General features: G+C 47.0%; 1 long non-coding RNA gene across 1 annotated transcript in view; it reads right to left on the bottom strand.

Annotated features, from left to right (window-relative positions):
- LOC144821873 (uncharacterized) overlaps window positions 1–20,297 on the bottom strand; it is a 256,340-nt gene that overhangs the window by 49,665 nt on the left and 186,378 nt on the right. Inside the window, exon 3 of the long non-coding RNA XR_013608484.1 lies at window positions 17,344–17,491. This is a non-coding gene — a long non-coding RNA (uncharacterized LOC144821873). The remainder of the gene's footprint in view (window positions 1–17,343; window positions 17,492–20,297) is intronic.

Genomic DNA, 20,297 nt, shown 5'->3' with positions numbered 1-20,297 from the left:
TTGTATATAGGGAGAATAGGAAGGGGGCCAAGACACAACCCTGCCTGACTCCACGCTCTACTCCAAAGGTAGTATTTAAATTCTGTTTTTGAAAATACCACTTTAAGAAAGTGGGCATTTTCTTACTTTACTATTCTGTGTGCCACTGGCTGTGTGTGCATTCAGTATCTGGTGTTTAAGTGACAGGAGCTGGGATGTGCATTCACTCTAGACGGTTACCGGGGGTTTAGATGTGCCCTACCTTGCCTGGGTGGCTGATTGCAAGACTGAATAGACCTGGTCTGCATTTAGAGTGGTAGAAGGAGTTTTGCTTGCACCTGAAAAGGCTGAGTCTCCTTTTTAGGTCTCGCCTACACAGCGCGCAAGGAACTTACAGCAGCATTAGTAGACCTGCAGACAGACGTAGGGAGACTATGGTCTGAAAACCAACGCCTACATGCAGAGGTAGATCCGATGAAAGCGAAGAACACTTTGGCTAGTAGAAACCCAGGAACCACTCCCAAAAGCAGGAAGAGTTATATCCAGCATGCCTGTCTTTCAGACCAACCCATAATATTGGGGCTTCCGCGAGAGACAAAGGGAATATCCCTCCGGTGCACTTCACGGTACATACACCTAGCCCGGTCCCCCTGGCAATGCCTGACAGGTTCAAAGGTGATAGCTCTAAGTATAGTATTTTTATGAACCAGTGTCATTTACACTTTCTATGTAAAGCAGCAGCCTTCCCAGATGATGCCGCCAAGGTAGCGTTTGTCATTTCTTGTTGGTAACGCAGCAGATTAGGCTTTTCCTCTAGTGGAGAACAACAATCCCTTGTTGTATGATTTTTCTCAGTTTCAAGACAAGATGAAAAGTCTTTTCTCCAAACACACTTTCATGCAAGCCAGTGACAATGCTCTATTAAATTTAAGACAGGGATCCAAGGTCCTGCTTTCTTACATTACCAGCTTCAATAGATTGGGAGCCAAAACATATTGGCCTGAAGAAAAGAGAACATCTCTTTTTTTATAGAGGATTGAGTGACAAGCTCAAAGATCCTATATAAATTGCCATTTTGAAAATTATAAGACTTCAACCTTGGCTGCCTCGTGATAAACTAGAGTCCAATAGAGCAGACTCTTATTTTAGATATGATGGTTTAGTCTTATCATTTTTTCATCATTAGATGAGGTTGACAGTTTTGTGGACAGTGATTCTGGTGTAGATACCCTTAAATGATCCCCGTGTAAGATTAGTATATATGGGCTGGAAAGTGGCGACTACATTTTTTCTTATAGGTGTCACATGTGTTGCTGTTTGGCAACATGGTACTCAGAATATGCTCACAAGTAGCATGGTGGTGTTCATGTCAGGTCAAACTGAATCTAAGTAATGGCCAAATGTATATAGAAAACTGTACTTGTTTTGTTCGTATGTCAGTGTTGTAAGCTGATATGTTATTGTATTTATAGGTCCCCTGAAAAATGAATGTGTTGTATCTGAAGTGGTCCTGAGGAAGGTGGTTCCATCAGCCTTCATTCCACCGAAACGCGCGTCGACCCAGTGCCGAGTCTCTTAGGAATCTGGTTTTGAGACCCGAATTTTGGCAGAAAAGAGTTAATAACTTTTTCTCCTCTCTGTCAAACTCTTACCTTACCATTGACAGATATTGGATGCTTTGGTATAAATGTATGAGTATGAATGAGTTAGTATGATTGGAATGGGTATGTGCATGTGGTATTGAATCAGGAGGACTTCTTTTATATTTGTTGGCAATAATCATGGTTATAAAAGAAATCTTCTATCTCAAGAGCACATGGCCCTTGCCCTCTGTGCACTGTTGCTCACGTAGTTCTAAAAATAGAACACTACTTGCTTTTCTAAACCTTACAAAGCATTCTCTTTAAATGATATCCAAACTAGCACACTTGGATCAACAAAGCACAGTTTTTATATTTCAAACACATTTATGAAGTTCAAAACAAGCTGCAGCGATACTGCAAACCCATTTTGGTGAACAAAACATAAAAAATGAGGTTCATTTACAACTGCGCCAATACTCTTTCCTCGATCAGGAAACACTCCAACAGATGAATACAGCACTCAAGAACACCAGCCGCAAGCACCACCAACTCATTCGAGCCACCAAAAGGGCCTCCATAAAGGAACGCATCAACAACAATGCGCACAACAGCAAAGAGTTCTTCAACATCGTGAAAAAACTCGCCAACTCCAGCTCCAGCTCCAACAACATCCCACCATCGCAAGACCTCAGCGACTCCCTAGCCACCTTCTTCCACTGCAAGGTCGCAGACATCCATGACAGCTTCAACACCCTAACCCCCCTGACAGATGCCGACACTTCAGACTCACTGCCCCCAAGCACTCTGGCCTCCTGCTCTCCTGGAAACACCTCAAAAGACAATGACACCATGTTATGTTATGTTACTGTGGATCTCTAGAGCGCATTATTATCACCCAGAGGTCTCTAAGCGCTATCAGCGGACATCAGACTGCTTAAAACAAAGTGAGCTGTTCAATGCAGACCCCCATGCCTCAAAAACAAAACAGTTTTCAGACTCTTCCTAAAGCGGAGGAGATTCGTTTCCTTACGAAGTTCAGTGAGAAGACGGTTCCATGCCTGAGGAGCATCGGTCGAGAAAGCTCGCCCGCCCAAGGACGAGCGATTGTACCGAGGGCAGGCCAGATATCCGGCATCAGGCGACCGGATGACCCTACTCGGGCAGTAATTAGTCAAACGGCCCGTGATGTAGCTCGGAGCTGAGCCACAAACAGCCTTGTGCACAATACAGAAACTTTTGATTGTGGTTCTCTGTAGAATCAGGAGCCAGTGTAAGCTCTGCAATAAGGGCGTGACCTGTGTATGTCTGGGTTTTGTAAAGATTAGTCCCGCCACGTCATTCATTACCACCTAAAGCTTAGCCAAAAGATTTTTTGGCAGACCAAGATATAGGGCATTCCCATAATCAAGACGTGATAAGATCAGGGAGGAAACTGCCAGTCTAAGGGTGCTGAAAGACAGAAGTGGAGAAAGTTTCCGGAGCTGACGCATTTGGCCTACAGTGGTTCCAACCACCACCGATACTTGCTGTGTCATGGATAGCAAGGCATCAATTTTAATACCAAGGCTTTTTACGGCCGTGACTGATTGGGGGAAAGGACCTAGTTCTCTGGGCCAGAACAGATCATTCCAAGGGTTAGAAGTTGTAGTGACCGCTAAAACCTCCATGTTTCCAGGGTTGATTTTTAGCGAATTTGCCGACATCCAATAAATGGTAAACTTGAGAATGTCTTGCATTCTCAAGTGAGCCCCAGGTGAATGGTCGATCTGGATCAGGATTTGAGTGTCGTCGGCATAATTATAAACCCTACATCACGCGGCGATTAGAGGCTGCAGGTAGGCATTGAAGAGCAGGGGAGATAAAGCTGAACCCTGGGGTACTCAACAACCCAGCGTGGCTGGCTGGGACACCAGATCTCCTAATTGTACTCTCTGGGACCGATCCCTGAGAAATGAGGACAACCAGGCCAGAGCCGTGCCCTGGATCCCTAGATCACTAATCCGCGTTAGTAGTTGGCGATGATCCACAGTGTCAAACGCCGCAGATAGGTCCAGGAGCACCAGAGCACACGGCACTTTTTTGTCTGCCCTAACTCTCAGATCGTCCAGTACGGAGAGCATGAACAATTCTCTGAGCCCTGCCTGGTTAGGCTCAAGAAGCTGATTGGACTCCAGATGGCGAGTAAAAGATTGTAATACATGCTGTTCGATCATTTTTGCCAGAAACGGTAGCTGAGAGATTGGCCTAAAGTTCTTAAAGTTTTTGGGCTCAGCAAAAGTGGAATCACCCGAGCTTCCTTAAATCTGGAGGGGACCAGCCCTGTTTCCAAGGAGCGATTCAGGAGAGAGAGGACTTTGTCCTCAATGCCCGGCCAAGCCATTTTGAAGATTTTAGGGGGCAGGGATCAGCTGGAGAACCAGATTTCACCCGTCCCACCATCAAAATAATGAACACCGTCCACTCCGGGTCACCATCCAACCGCTGCCCCCCGCATATTCAACAAAGCAAGCTCCATCATCACATCCCAGAAGATCATCAACAGCTCCTTCAAGACCGCCACCTTCCCAGAGAGCTGGAAACACGCAGAGATCAACGCCCTACTCAAGAAACCCAAGGTTGACCCAACGGAACACAAGAACTTCCCGCCCATGTGCTAGCGTTCCCGGCGAAAGTCATCGAAAAGACTGTCAACAGACAACTGACCCACTTCCTAGAGGAGAACAACATCCTGAACTCGTCCCAATCTGGTTTCCACAGCAACCACAGCACCAAAACCGCCCTCATCGCTGCCGACATTAGGGCCATGTTGGACAACGGAAAAACCGCGGCCCTCATCCTCCTGGACCTCTTAGCCGCCTTCGACACCGTCTGCCACCACACCCTACACACATGGCTCCATAACACAGGGATCAGTGACAAAACCATGGAATGGATCATCTCCTTCCTCACCAGAACCCAGAGAGTCCATCTTCCCCATTCAGATCCGAAGCCACCGAAATCACCTGTGGCGTACCCCAAGGATCATCCCGCAGCCCGACCCCTTTCAACAATGTCAATGTCAAATGATCTTTATTCGGAATGTAAAACATCCATAAAAGTACACATAAAATGCGAACCCTTTCAACATCTACTTGGCACCGCTCCCCAACATCATCTGATCGCACGACCTCAACATCATCTCATACATCAACGACACCCAGATTATCCTCTCCCTCACCAAGGACCCGGCCACCCCCAAAACTAACCTCCACAAAGGAATGAAGGCTGTCGCAGAATGGATGAAGACCAGTCGCCTGAAACTGAACTCTGACAAGATGGAGGTCCTCATCCTCGGCGCTCCACCCCCCCCCCCGCCTGGGACGTCTCTTGGTGGCCGACAATGCCGGTAGCTTCACCGACACCCACCAACCATGCACACAACCTGGGGTTCATACTCTCTCTTTATGACCCAGCAAGTCAATGCGGTCTCCTCCTGCTTCAACACCCTCCGCATGCTTTGCAAGATCTGCAGATTGATCCCCCCCGGAACCAGAAGGACAGTCACCCAGGCCCTCGTAAGCAGCAGGCTGGACTACGGCAACGCCTTCTATGCGGGAACGACAGCCAAACTCCAGAAAATACTTCAACGCATACAGAATGCCTCCCCACGCCTCATCCTCGACATCCCCCGCCACAGCCACATCACTGCCCACCTGTGAGACCTGCACTGGCTCCCTGTCAACAAGAGGATCACCTTCAAGCTCCTCATCCACGCTTACAAAGCACTCCACAATACCGGACCAGCATACCTCAACAAACAACTCACCTTCTACACCCCAAACCGCCAGCTTCGCTCCGCTGACCTCGCCCTCATCACCATTCCACGCATCCACCAAATGACCACCAGCGGCAGATCATTTTTCCACCTTGCCGCCAAGACATGGAACACCCTCCCCACCCACCTGCCGCAGACCCAGGACCTACTGAACTTCAGAAGACTTCTCAAGACCTGGCTGTTCGATCAGTAGCAACACCCCCCCTCTTCCAAGCGCCTTGAGACCCTCGTGGGTGAGTAGCGCATTGATTGATTGATTGATTGAATCTGGTGATGGAGGGCTGGGAGAAAACTCCTGGTAAGACCCTCCAAGATGTGTTCAGCTATGTGTTGGCCTTCAGAAACCAGACTCAATGCTTCAGGAAATTCGCTCAGGCGAACCTGGAAGCTAGCCAGGAAGAAATGAAAAGATGGTATGACCCGAATGCCACTCTGGTTGAATTTCAGCCTGGCCAAAAAGTCTGTGTGATGGCACCAGTAGAGCCTTGAGCGGTCCAAGATAAATGGACTGGCCCATATGAGGTGGTGGAACACAAGAGCGAGGTGACCTACTTGGCTGACTTGCAGATTCCTAGAAACCCTTTGATAGTACTGCATGTGAACCGCCTCAAGCCACACTTTAAGAGGTCTGAAGTGACTATGCTCCTTGTGACAGATGATGGAGGAGAAGAGTGAGCCTCTTCCTTCCACGCAGGAAGCGGTCGCTCCCCTTGCACCCTGCCCGACTGCCACAGCGCTTCGCAGAGCCTGCTATTGGTATCGTAGCGCTATACGCCCGCCTGCCATTTTTCTGCCTGCCACTGCTGCCACTTTGCATACCTGCACTCTGTGTGTTAGAAAATTGTATTGTGTATTTAATTGGGATTGTGGAAACGGACACCTCGTCATTGTATCAATCATTGTGAGCTAGCGCTCAGCTTGCATTGTGGATTGGCTGCACTACACGCTTTTCATATTTAGCGTACTGCCCTCAGCGCCTCTCCTCCCTGCGCCCCAACCTCGCCCAGGCTGAATTTCGATCCCCCCACCATTTTGTTTGTTGACCTACAACCCACCTCCTGCCTCCCAGCTGCCCATCCCCCGCTCCGCCCCCTCCACTGTCCATATTAGACTGATGTCCCAACGCGCAGCGTCCACGCGCTACGGCCGCGCCGAAGGTGCACCAAAGGTAAGCCCGTCTACGCCCGTCCGCGCCTGGCACGCGCCCAGCGCCAGACCCCCTGGTCCCCGTATCACCCACCCCTCCCGCATTACTTACAACGCCTCCACCCTCTTAGCACTCAACCCCGGCCGACTCCCTAACTGCGCCCAAGCAGCACCAGGTCACACCCATGGACCCTTCACCTGCCACTCCTGCAAGTACGTCTCCTTCGAGACCCACACCAAATCCACAATCTCCAAACAGGGTTCCGACACCAACCACCTTAAAGGCATCCTTCTCAACACACGCTCGGTTCACAAACACGCCATCGACCTTTGGAACCTACTCGACACCTTCTCCCCGGACGTCACCTTCCTAACAGAAACCTGGATGAATGCCTCATCAGCCCCAGACATCGCCATAGCCATCCCGGACGGCTACAAGATCATCCGTAAGGACCGCACCAAGCAAACAGGAGGAGGCATCGCCATCGTCCATAAGAACACCATCCGCGTCTCAACCAACTCAGAAGACAACCTCGCTACTGCCGAACACCTCCACTTTCAGATCCACACCGACCCCAAGACAACACTCAGAGGCACCCTCCTCTACAGACCCCCAGGACCCCGCACACAATTCAGCGAAGACATCACTGACTTCATCAGCCCACACGCCCTCTCCTCAGAAGAATACATTCTACTGGGAGACCTCAATTTCCACCTGGAAAAAAGCAACGACAGGAACACTACCACCCTCTTGGACAATCTCGCCAATCTCGGACTCAAACAACTTGTTAACACCCCCACCCACTACGCAGGACACACACTCGACCCTATCTTCACCTCTAGCAAGCATATCTCCTTCACTCACTCCACAACCCTCCACTGGATGGACCACAGTTGCATCCACTTCATTTACAACAAGACCACGATTCTCAACCACCCTCAACCGACTCTGCGAAGAAATTGGAACAAAATCTCAATCAACCAGATCTCCACATCACTTCTTCAAAAACCCCCTGCCTATTCGACGAACCCTTACCAAGCCGCCACCAACTTCACACATTGGCTAACCCAAACTGCCGACAAACTAGCACCCCTGAAAAAACATCAAGTCAAGCAAGGAAGCAAGAACGCCCCATGGTTCAATGATGACCTTAAGAAATCCAAAAAACTCTGCCGCTCCCTTGAAAAAACTTGGAAAAAAGACCCAAACACTATCACCCAAGCCGCCTTCAAAAACGCCACCCGCAAACACCACCAACTAATCCGGACAGCCAAGAAAGTAGCACTCAAAGACCGACTAGACTACAACGCCCACAACAGCAAGGAACTTTTCAACATCATCAAAGAATTCACCAACCCCACCGCCAGCTCCAACGACATCACCCCCTCTCAAGCCCTCTGCGACTCCCTCGCCTCTTTCTTCCATGACAAAATCGCCGACATTCATAACAGCTTTGACAACCAACCCGTAAACCAGCCTTCCCCTCTCTCCCCCGAACCAGCACCCCCTCCGAATAACCTTCTCAACTGGAACTCAATCACCACAGAAGACACCATTCGCCTAATGAACTCCATCCACTCTGGATCCTCCACAGACCCTTGCCCCCATCACATCTTCAACAAAGCAAACTCCATTATCGCACCCCATCTCCGAGACGTCATCAACTGCTCCCTCAACTCAGGCAGAATTCCCAGAAAAATGGAAACACGCCAAACTCAGCGCCCTTCTGAAGAAACCCACAGCCGACCCCACCGAACTCAAAAATTACCGCCCCATCTCGCTCCTCCCATTCCCCGCCAAAATCATTGAGAAAGCCGTCAACAATCAGCTCGCTGCCTTCCTCGAAACCAACAAATCACTCGACTCCTCACAGTCCGGCTTCCGAGCCAAACACAGCACCGAGACCGCCCTCATCGCAGCAACAGACAACATTCGAACACTACTGGACAACGGACACACAGTCGCCCTCATCCTCCTCGACCTCTCCGCAGCCTTCGACACAGTCTGCCACAATACCCTAATACAACGCCTCAGCAACATCGGAATTCAAGGAAAAGCATTGGACTGGATCATCTCGTTCCTGGCAGGAAGAACTCAGAGAGTCCGCCTCCCCCCTTTTAAGTCAGAGGCCACCGAAGTCATTTGCGGCGTTCCGCAAGGATCTTCTCTCAGCCCTACACTCTTCATTGTCTACATGAGCCCCCTCGCAACCATCGCACGTCAGCACAACCTCAACATCATCTCCTACGCCGATGACACTCAGCTGATCCTCTCACTCACCAAAGACCCAACCACCGCCAAAAACAACCTCCACGAAGGAATGAAAGAAGTAGCCGAGTGGATGAAGCACAGCCGTCTGAAACTGAACTCGGACAAAACGGAAGTCCTCATCCTAGGTGCATCCCCTTCCGCCTGGGACGACTCTTGGTGGCCAACGGCCCTAGGAAAAGCTCCCATACCGACGGACCACGCACAAAACCTGGGCATCATCCTGGACTCCACTCTTTCAATGACCAGACTAGTCAACGCCGTCTCATCATCTTGCTTCAACATCTTACGCATGCTCAAAAAAACATTTCGCTGGATCCCCACCGAAACAAGAAAAACGGTCACCCACGCACTGGTTACAAGCCGTCTGGACTACGGAAACACCCTTTACGCCGGCACCACCGCAACACTGCTGAAAAAACTCCAACGCATCCAAAATGCCTCAGCCAGACTCATACTAGACATCCCCCGCACAGACCACATCTCCGGCCACTTGAAAGACCTTCACTGGCTCCCCGTCAACAAAAGGATTACGTTCCGTCTCCTCACCCACGCACACAAAGCCCTCTACGAACTGGGACCTCACTGCCTCAATACGCGCCTCTCCTTCTACACTCCCACCCGCCATCTGCGCTCGTCCGATCAAGCCCTCGCCGCTGTTCCGCGCATCCACAAAGCCACCATGGGGGGAAGATCCTTCTCCTACTTAGCGGCCAAAACCTGGAATTCCCTCCCCATTCACCTCCGCCTTACCCAAAACCACCTAGCCTTCAGAAAACAGCTTAAAACCTGGATATTCGATAAGTAAACCCCCCCCCCCCCTCCTCAAGCGGCTTGAGACCCTCTGGGTATGTAGTGCGCTATATAAATTTCTTGACTTGACTTGACTTGACCTCCTGTTAGCAAAGGAACATGATGGGTCATTGGATGGGTGTGAGAAAATGCCCTCTTTCTGCATGGTTGTCCCCACTTTTTGCTGAATTGCTGATGTGCTTTGGCTGAGTGTGCCCTGGGCTCCTGCTAATCAGGTAGCCAGGGCCTATGTTCTTTTCCAAAAACTGCATTGAAGCCTAAACCCAATTGCCATCTCTGGCCACAGGTCAGCCCCTGGTAAATGGTACCACAGGTAACCAGGACACTGTGACCAGAGAAGGCCTCTAAGGGCTACAACACTTGTTGTTCCACCCTTAGAGGTCCTGTACCTTTACACTCACACACTGCCTTAGCAGGCTGCGTGTTTTGGTGCAGAGCAAAGTAAAGAGTCAATATGGCACACATCTCTGTGTGCCATGCCTACAACCCACTGCCCTGACATAGATCAGTCACCCCTCCAGCTGGGTGCCCTACACCAATGGTGAGGGTACAGGTGCTTGAGCCCTGTACCCCTACAGTGTCTAAGTCAATTCTTAGACACTCCAAGTGCAGCGCTGCCTTTAAGAGTATATAGTGCTGGGAGTTTGTCATTACAAACTCCACAGCACCATAACGGCTACACTGAAAACTGAGAAGTTTGGTATCAAACTTTTCAGCACATTAAACCCACATTGATGCCAGTGTGGGATTTAATGAAAAATGCACACAGAGGGCATCTCAGAGATACCCCCCGAAAACTAACCCATCACTAGTGTCCAGGCTGAGGGGCTGCTTCCACCTGCCACCACCAGACATGTTTCTAGACCCCTGAGCCTGCTGCTCTCTGGGGCCTGAAACAATACACATCCTGGGACGTGGTGCCAAGACTCTTCCCCCAGGATGGGCAGGGTTCACGAAGAGGAAGCTTCAAAGGCTTGCCCCCTTTGTGAGCTTCCCCAGGCCACTTTCTGCTTTCAGCAGCTGGTCCCCACTGGTTCTGACCGACACATTGGGCGGGAGAACCGGTGGGAAAAACAAGTGAGGAAGAGAGGTTTGCCCACCTCTTCCAACTCCACCCCTCAGGTGAGGGAGACAAGGTGAAGCACAACTCCCAGTTCCCGCCATCTTGCAGATTGGGGGGACTCAGCCAAACAGGGACAGGCTCATGCCCCCCTCACACTGGAGGGTGGCATAATAGGGGGTGTACCCATCTAAGGGAAGGGACCCATTGGTCCCTTACTTTAACCTACCTGTAACACCCCTAACGCTAGTATTTAGGGGCAACACTGAACCTTGCTTCCTTAGACACGAAGAAACTACAAGAAGAAGAAGAATAAGGACCGAACTGCCGTGCAGCAGCTAACAGGAGGAAGACGCCCACTGACTTGGCCCCAGCCCTAAGGGCCTGTCTCCTCCTCGAACCTGCTTCTGCGAAATCCCGGTGTGTCCTGCAACCAGCAACCTCACAAACCCCGGTGGGCCTGCCTACCTTAAAAAAAAGGCATTTGTCTCCCGGGAACACCAGATTTGTTGATCTGCAACCTCTTGCTCCAGCCAGACACCGCAAATCCACCCCACCTTGCACCCGCGATCCACGGCGCAAGCTCGAGCGGGCAAACACCACAAGGAGGTCACCCCAGTGAGCCTGACCTGAGACCCAGTGACCCCTGATCTGCCTCAAGGCTCTAGCCGATGCGAGCAGCCTAAATCCAGAAGGTGCCCCCAACTGCGACAAGGAGCTGATAAGAAGATCCGATCACCAAAGGAACCACTGCACCCGACACCCCATGCCCCACGGCCTTGGGTGGCCAAACCGACAGTGCCTAACAAACCCCTAACTTCCCAACCTACCTCTCGAAGTGTTGGTCGCACCCAGAAGACCTTCGTACCCAAGCCTGCAGTGCCTTTGCAAACCTGAGTTTCCCTTTTGAAAACAACAGGGCACCCGACGTTGAAACAGCACCCTGCACCCAGCTGCCCTAGTGCCGCTGAGGGTGCACCTTTGGTGCTACTTTGTTTCCCTATTTGCCCTGAGCTAAAGTCCAGGAGCTTTGCTCCCACAACAAAGTGGCCTGCTTGCCAGCAGCCACCAACCAGAGGCCCCCTATCCTTCATTGGATAACATAGGGACCTCAGCTCTCTGCACCTGGCTGCCCTAGTGCCACTGAGGGTGTAACTAGAGTGCATCCTTGACCCTGGGAGACCCCTGAGTCTACCACCAGAACCTCAACTACCACTTCCCAAATACTTCCCTCAAAACTGATAACACTATTTTCCCCATATGATAACATTGACAGTTTTTCTGTGAAAAGTTTCTAAGTGTGGAGTTTGAGAAACTAAAGAAATTCTTTAAAATTCCATAATCTAACAAAAACGATTTTACTTACCTGTTTTTAGGAAATTACTCAAAGTAGTATCTAGTTATACTACTCTGTGCAAGCCTAGTAATCGTAAATGTTATTTACCTGGTATTTTACAAAAAAGCCTATTCAAATCTATGTACTGTGTACTAAGTATTGCATTTCTCTGCATCCATACTGTAAATCAAACCAAAGTGCATATACAATTATCATTAAAACTGTATTTCAATTGCAGTTCTACTGTAAACTATTTATTGCTTACATGTGCCAGGCTTGCTTGGTTCTAGAAAATAAAATAACTAAAAGAATATTTTTTTATACAAAAACAACTAGTCTGAAATTCAGTCTTTGAGTGTGTGAATTCATTTGCTGACTGAGTATGTACAACGAATGCTTAACACTGTCCTCTGATGCTGCCTTACTGCTCAACCACACTACCACAAATAGAGAGTGAGGTGCTATCTAACTTTACCTCTGCCTACTCTGTGCATAACATACCTCCCTTCGGTATGGTATATACAGAGCCAGCTTCCTACAATGGGGTAAACCTCTCTCCTACCCTGACCCCAGAGCTGGAGAGGGACTGTTGCCAGGTGCTGGGACAGTTTGCCTCCCTGTTCTCCATGACTCAAGTAATCACCACTTGGTGTGACCAAGATGTGGGCACTGGGGACAGTCTACCTGTGAAGCAACATTTTTACAAGGTAGTTGACAAAGTCAGGCTAGCATCAATGAAGAAGCTTCCAAGATGTTGTCATTACGGGTAATAGAGGACTCAAGCAGCCCCTGGGCTAGCCCAGTGATCTTAGTGCCAAAAGCTGCTGCACCCAGTGACAATCCAGAACTCCGGTTATGTGAGGACTGCTGTGGACTCAATGCAGTCACCAAGACTGATGCGTACCCCATCCCCAGAGCTGACAAGCTCATTGTTGGGTCAGTACATTTGATTTAACATCTAGGTACTGTCAGTTTGCCTTAACCGATAGGGCAAAAGAGAGGTCTGGTTTTCAACGCCAAAGGGGCACTACCAGTTCCGAGTCATGCCCTTTGGGTTGAATTACACCCCTGCCACATTCCAGAGACTGGTAAACCAGGTACTGTCTGGGTTGGAGGAATGTGTTCAGCTCCAGCTGGGAGGAACACTTGCAACACCTCTGTGAAGTGTTGAAGGCTCTGCAAAGGGCAGGCCTCACTATCAAGGCTAGTAAGTGCCAGATAGGACATGGGTCTGTGGTGTACATAGGACACCAGGTAGGGAGCGGCCAAGTGGTGCCCCTTCAAACAAAGATTGACACCATTCTGGCTCAGGAGCCCCCAAGACTCAAACAGAGATGAGAGCCTTTTTTGGTCTCACTGGGTACTACATTCAGGTTGTCAATGGGTATGGCACAATTGTTGCCCCATTGACAGAGCTGACTTCAAGACAGCAGCCCAGGAAGGTGATCTGGACTGATACCTGCCAGACCGCTTTTGATGGCCTGAAATCTGCCATGTGCATGTCGCCCATGCTTAAGGCATCTGACTTTTGCAAAGAATTTGTTGTGCAGACAGATGCCTCAGAGCATGGTGTGGGAGTAGTACTCTCACAATTGAACAACGAGGTCTTGGACCAACCTGTAGCTTTCATCACTAGCAGGCTACTTCCCAGGAACAGAGGTGGAGTGCGATTGAAAGTAGTTTGGGCGCTGAAGGAGCTAAGACCCTACTTGTTTGGGACTCACTTCCGGGTTCAGATGGACCAAAGGCCCCTCAGATGGTTGATGCAGGCTAAGAGTGAGAACTCAAAACTGTTGAGGTGGTCCATCTCCCTACAGGGAATGGACTTTACTGTGGAACACCGCCCTGGTACAAAACACGCCAATGATTTTAGGTCTGTCCAGATTCTTCCCCCTTAGTGATGAGAACTTCCAAGAGGGTGAGTAGTTCTCCCCACATTTCAGCTGAAGGGGACACATGTTAGACGTGGCATCCTTGGTGTGGTTTCCCCTGACTTTTGGCCTCTACCTCCTGCGTTTTTGATACTGTGCTGGATTTCATTTTTGCTGGCTTAGATACTTTGGCCACTGCTGATCAATGTCAAAGTGCAAGTGCTCCCTGTGTAAATTGTTATTGTGATTGGTTCTCCCTGATTGGCATATTTGATTTACTAGAAGGTTCCTAGTAAAGTACAATTAGTGTGCCAGGGCTTGTAAATCAAATGCTACTAGTGGGCCTGCAGCACTGATTGTGCCACCCACATGAGTAGGCTTGAAAAGATGTCTCAGGTCTGTACCTGCAGTGCCTGTGCTCAGTTTGTCAACTGTCATGCTGACTTGGCAAGTACACCTACCTTCCCTTTTTCTTACATATAGGATACCCCTGTGGAAGGCCCAAAATACCCCCCAGGATGGGTGCAGTGTATGTGAAAGGTAGGAGATGTACTGGTGTGAGCAACATGTCCTGATAGTGAAATACTGCCAATTTCATTTTTTATTATTGAAAGGCTATCATGCCCCATAGGACAGAACGGGGAATACTTTGTAACATTTTACAAGCATATTTTCCAATAGGGATAAGATAAAAAAATTGAGCTTGATATCTCTGAAGACAGAATACAAAAACACATCTTTTAGGAAAGATGTTTTTTAAATTGTGTGTTTGAAAATACCACTTTTAGAAAGTGGCTATTTTCTTGTTCAACCATCCTGTGTGCCTCTGACTGTTTGTAGGTTGACAGTCTGGTTTCAGTTTGACAGATGTTAATAAATTGAGAGAAGACCCCACACGTTCCAGGGAACAGGGTACTTAAAGACAATGTAAAGTCAGAGGAAAATCCCTGGAGAGATTAATGTATAGGGATACCTTAATCCAAATCAACAGTATAGATACCTGAATTTAATATTAGACAATCTGGTCACGGACTAGTTTGTGATGTTCACAGTTTTTTTATTTAAAAAATGCATCATAGTTAAAATTTCAGTAGAAATACAATTGTACTGAAAACATACAATAAAATAACATTCTAAATGACAAAATTTCAAAAATTAAACAACAATTAAAAAACAATTGAATCTGTTCAGATTCAACTGGGCAACGCAATACATAAAAAAATACGCAATTTCTAAATCATCAACATACTTTCGTTATGGAAGAAAAGGATAGACTTGACAACAGACTTGGTGTTGGTTAGTTTTCACACAACTCCAAGAATAGGATATGGACGGTTTTATTTTTGGACAGTTCCAATCGTTTTGTTAGGTGGCACAGGTTTATGTTCTTTTTTTTCCTTCCCCCTGTCTGTATTTTCTTTAGATATGAATTCCTTCGTTATGGGTTGTTTCCTCCCTTTATTTCGTGCGGTACCCCCTTTTATTTAAGGAGGGGTCACTTTCCCCGTGGCTCGCCTTATGTTTCAGCCTCGTCGCCAGTCGCTTGATAACGATCTGTGGACATTCGCATGTATCTTGTCAATCTCGATACGGCACTTTCCACGGGTACATCCTCTCTCGTTGTTTCGTAAACAACTAATGAAGTCTGTTGTCAAGTGTTTAAAACAAAGCATTGATTTCTACTAATTGAATCAGATGACCCCTATCAATACCGTACTGATGAAGGTGTAGCTATATTCATGGGCTGATACACCGAAACGCGTCGACGCCTTTTTTATTTCTTCATGAATTCAAGCCTCTAGAACTCTGGATATTCTGCACATTGCAATACCGGGGTCCTTAGTAGATTATTGGATAGGCTGTTGAATCATTTTTTATCTGTGACATTATTTGATATTTTTTCCTATAGAGGGGTTTTCTTCTGTCTTTTGTCTATCCTTTTCTTCCATAACGAAAGTATGTTGATGATTTAGAAATTGCGTATTTTTTTATGTATTGCGTTGCCCAGTTGAATCTGAACAGATTCAATTGTTTTTAAATTGTTGTTTAATTTTTGAAATTTTGTCATTTAGAATGTTATTTTATTGTATGTTTTCAGTACAATTGTATTTCTACTGAAATTTTAACTATGATGCATTTTTTAATAAAAAAACTGTGAACATCACAAACTAGTCCGTGACCAGATTGTCTAATATTAAATTCAGGTATCTATACTGTTGATTTGGATTAAGGTATCCCTATACATTAATCTCTCCAGGGATTTTCCTCTGACTTTACATTTTCAGTTTGACAGAGACAGAGGATGTGCATTCCCTGTAGACAGCCTCTGGGGAGCGGTTTGAGGTGTGCCTGGCCCTTCCAGGATGAGTCAGCCCTGAACTGAATAGACCCTGGCAGCATATAGAGTGGTGGGAAGAGATTGATCTTGCACTTGAATGGAGCCTGTCTCCCTTGCACGATGCTGTCTCCACCTCCCGTGGTCATGCTGCCCCAGTGAAGGTAGAACTGGTTTGAACTGAGCTCAGAGCCCCATGCACAAAGAGAACAAAGACATTTTGTGGTATAAGTTTCAGACCCAAAACCCCAAACTTTAGATCGTCCCTGGTATTAAAGAGAAATCCTTTCCAAGGACAACAGCTGGAGATACTGAAGGAGAAGTTCTGCCCCTTTGTTGTGTGCTGGGTGGGGTTGGCCTGCAATTGCTGTTTCTGACCAGGAAAGGATAAGGACTTTGCTGTGTGCTGTGTCCCCTGCTTGAAGGAGATCTCCAAGGGCCTGTGTGTGCAGGCCTCCCCTTCTGTTCTGAAGTCTCAGGGACACAAAGACTTCACCCCCCAGCTTCCCTGAACTATGCCGAAGTGAGTTCTGATCTGCCAGAGGGTGCCTCTGCCGGTTTGGGGCCTCTGGAGATTGCTGTTGCTGTTCGGGAGCTGGAAGAAAGAAGAACTGCAGAAATCGATACAGCGCTCTTCTTGTGGCTGTTTTCCCGACGCATCTTCGCGGTGCAAGAAGAATTTCCACGCATCGCTGTGCCGCTCTGAAAATCAACACAACGCCTATCATGGCTGCAAGAATCGACGCATCGAGGGATTGCGAATGAAGAGGACCGATGCAGCGCCGCTGTTTTAGCCAGTGTTTTCATTCTATTTTCTATCAGGATAAAAAATGTACTCTTTAAGGAAAACGCTTTATCTACTAAAATTTCTATGTGTTATATTTCTTCAATGCTGCTGTTCTTCTCTTATACTGCTTTATATTTCTTATCAAAATCTTTATTACCCTGCTTTTAAACATTAATCTTCATATGTCACTCAACCTTAGAGTCAGATGACCTGATTTTTTTAGAACATTTTTCACTTTGAACATGACTTACGCCTTTTGATTTCCGAGTTGTTGGTTAAGCTCTCTTTTTATTGAGATAATTTCCCACATTTTTAACACATTGTTTTAAGAAACGCCTCAGTTCTCTTACCAGCAGCTGTTTTTCCCCCACTATGTTCTGTCCATCATCTCCTTTTTTTGTTCTCAGTGTTTTGCCGGTAGTACTGTGTCTTTTGCTTATTCCTCCTCTGTTCCTTTCTTGCAATCGTAAATTCTTCTCTTTTAAGACAAACAGATAGCTGAAAACAAAATGCAAAATACATTTTACATACCTCAAGCAACCTGGGGCCATATGTATCATTCCATTTTCGATTGCAAACGCCGACATTCGTAGAATTTCGGCATTGGCGATCGCGATTTGGCTCAGTGGTATGTATGAAAGAAAAACTGCCTTGCAAAATAAGGAATCGCAAAATTTGGGGTTCCTTATTTTGCAATTGCTTTTAAGGAATCCCAAATTGAAATTCCTTAAATGCAATGTAAGTAGAACAGAAAAAGTGCAAATTTGCCTTAAGGAATCGCAAATTACCACCAACTTCAAGTTGGTGGTAATTTGCGATTTCTTTGAAAAATGCACTTTTTTGCATTTTTCAAAGTGCCATGTGGCGCACATACATGCCCTTAGGGCATTTATGTGTGCCAGAGGGGCACACATGTACATTTCAGGGGTGCAACAGGGTGTCCTTGAAATTACATTCTCAATTTGCGATTCTCTAATTGAGAATCGCAAATTGAGAAAGTCTTCCTATTCATTCATATGGGCCTCTAGGCCTCAAGGCCCATATGAATAAATGGGGAGGTATTCCTTAATTGCGAATTGCAATTTGCTAATCGCAATTAAGGAATATGTAGGATTCGCAAAATTATTTGCAAATCCTACATACATAGCGTTTTGCGATTCTCAAATAGCGATTCTCTAAAAATCGCTATTTGAGAATCGCAAAACCAAAGTGTCATACATATGGCCCTAAATCCCTACCTAATTCATTTTATCTGTATTATATTCTATTCCATATGTATTAAACATAACAGCTGTACTCCATCTCAAACTACATACTTACTTTCTATGCACATACCACCCTTCCCTAAGGCCTACCAATGGCCTACCTGTGGGGTGACTTACATGTACATCATCCATGCATTTTCAGATCCAGATTGGTATGAACAAGATATTATACCGCCTAAAGTTTCTGTGTAAAAATTGGCAGATTTTTTGACAAGGTTCATGCAATGATTTCTTATGTAAAGCTACCTTTGGTCGTATTTAGTCCGCCACAGGATGCTGACTGCTTACAGTGTGGGATTTCCGACATGTGCCTGAACAATCTAGGATCCCTTGGGATGATGATTGTGAGCTGTCTTAGAGCAACAGTCATGTCCATCTCCCGGGGGATCTCCGTTAGGTCCATTACCACCTAGTGCATGGAGGATGTTGGCTGAATACCTGTTCCCCCCCCCATTTGTTTCAATTGGTCTTGGAGGGCCAGGGTCTGGTTCCATGTCTGTTGAAAAAAGCTGTAGTGCTTCTACCCTCGAAAATAGCAACAGCGGACCCATTGGATATACAGCACTATCTGCACCAACTTTGGTGAAAAACTACAGTTAATCTTAAAGTAAGCTGGGGCGGCTCGTCCTCACGAGCAAATAGGTGGAGCCCTGCCACCTGCGAGGTCCTACACACTCCAGATACTCGGAGTGAAGACAACTGCGCCTCACTGGCACTGTACATGAAAACACGTCCATTTAAACATGTTTGTGTTTTTATGCATTCTGCCAGTGTGAGTAGCAGCCTCTCTTGCTCATTACAGGAGGAGGAGGGAGTGGGTGGGGCCGAAGCATTCATCTTCAGATTGCTTATGTTTATTGCAATCTGGAGATGCCTGCTTGGATTGCGCATGTGTGACTGCATAATTCAGCGACGTCCACTCACGCAGGCACAATCTACTGAATTTAACAGCTGTACTGTGCATGTATTAATCTGCACAGTACACCTGTTAAAATGAGGGGTGTCAGGGCACAAATCAGTGCATCCCGGCAACCAATTGGAACACAAACATAACAGCAGGGGCGGGATTCTCATCCCTGTCCCAACTTCTGATAGGGCAGAAATTCCAGCCCTATTAGAATCTGGGAGAGGACTTGGGGTGGTATTTCTTATCTCGGTCCCACCTTTGCTGTTCTATAATGGTTTCTATTTGTTGGATGCAGGGTTGGGTGTCTACATTTACGTCCACGTGGAGATGGAGTGTAGGCCTTTCTGGCTGAAGAAATGAAAAAAATAAGGTAAGTGAAAATATATGTTTTTCTTTATTGGTGGGTGTGTGCATTGCTGTGTTATTGTGTGAACATTTCCATGTGTGTTTTCCGTGATATGTAATGACAATCGGATGTACAGGTACCATCTAGGCCTAACAGGACAGATATTAGCAGTGACTTCCCTATCTCCCCACAAGAACCGTCCAAGTTGTTATTGGAGTTCAAATACAAAAAAAGACTGAACGTTTTTTATTACCATGTTTTTTTAGGTCGAGCATTCGAGAGCTCTTGTATATACTTTATTTTATATACTTTAGTATATACTTTAGTATGTACTTGTATGTACTTTCTGGACTCCGAAGATCAGCCCTAGGACTTGACTGCTTCTGTTTAGGGACTTTCTTTTCTGTTCAACTGCGTCTGTTTAACTGTCTTGATAGAAAATGACCAGCAGAGGTGAATAAAATACCACAATTGCTTTCTGCCGAGGGACTTTCTTTTTTTAATTTTTCTGGCAACTGCCTCTATTTAAATTTCTTGATAGAAAACGACCAGCAGAGGTCAGTAAAATACCAGAATCACTTTAGCATTCTCTAGATTCCAGTCCATAGAAATTGTCTTCCATGAGCAGCCGTAGACAATAATTTTTTTTTCAAATCTTGTATTTTCTGTGAAATGACCACCGAAGGCCCTGATTTTATATTAAAAACAGCGCTTTGGACTATATCATTTCTCACCATTGAAACCTTGTTTTTTCCCTGTCAAGGAGGAGCTGCCCGTTGGATTCCT

The sequence above is a fragment of the Lissotriton helveticus genome, chromosome 2_2, assembly GCF_964261635.1.
Source record: "Lissotriton helveticus chromosome 2_2, aLisHel1.1, whole genome shotgun sequence".
In the NCBI taxonomy this organism is placed as follows: Eukaryota; Metazoa; Chordata; class Amphibia; order Caudata; family Salamandridae; genus Lissotriton; species Lissotriton helveticus.
Note: the sequence above shows the minus strand (reverse complement) of the source record. Positions and strands in the feature narration are given on the sequence as shown.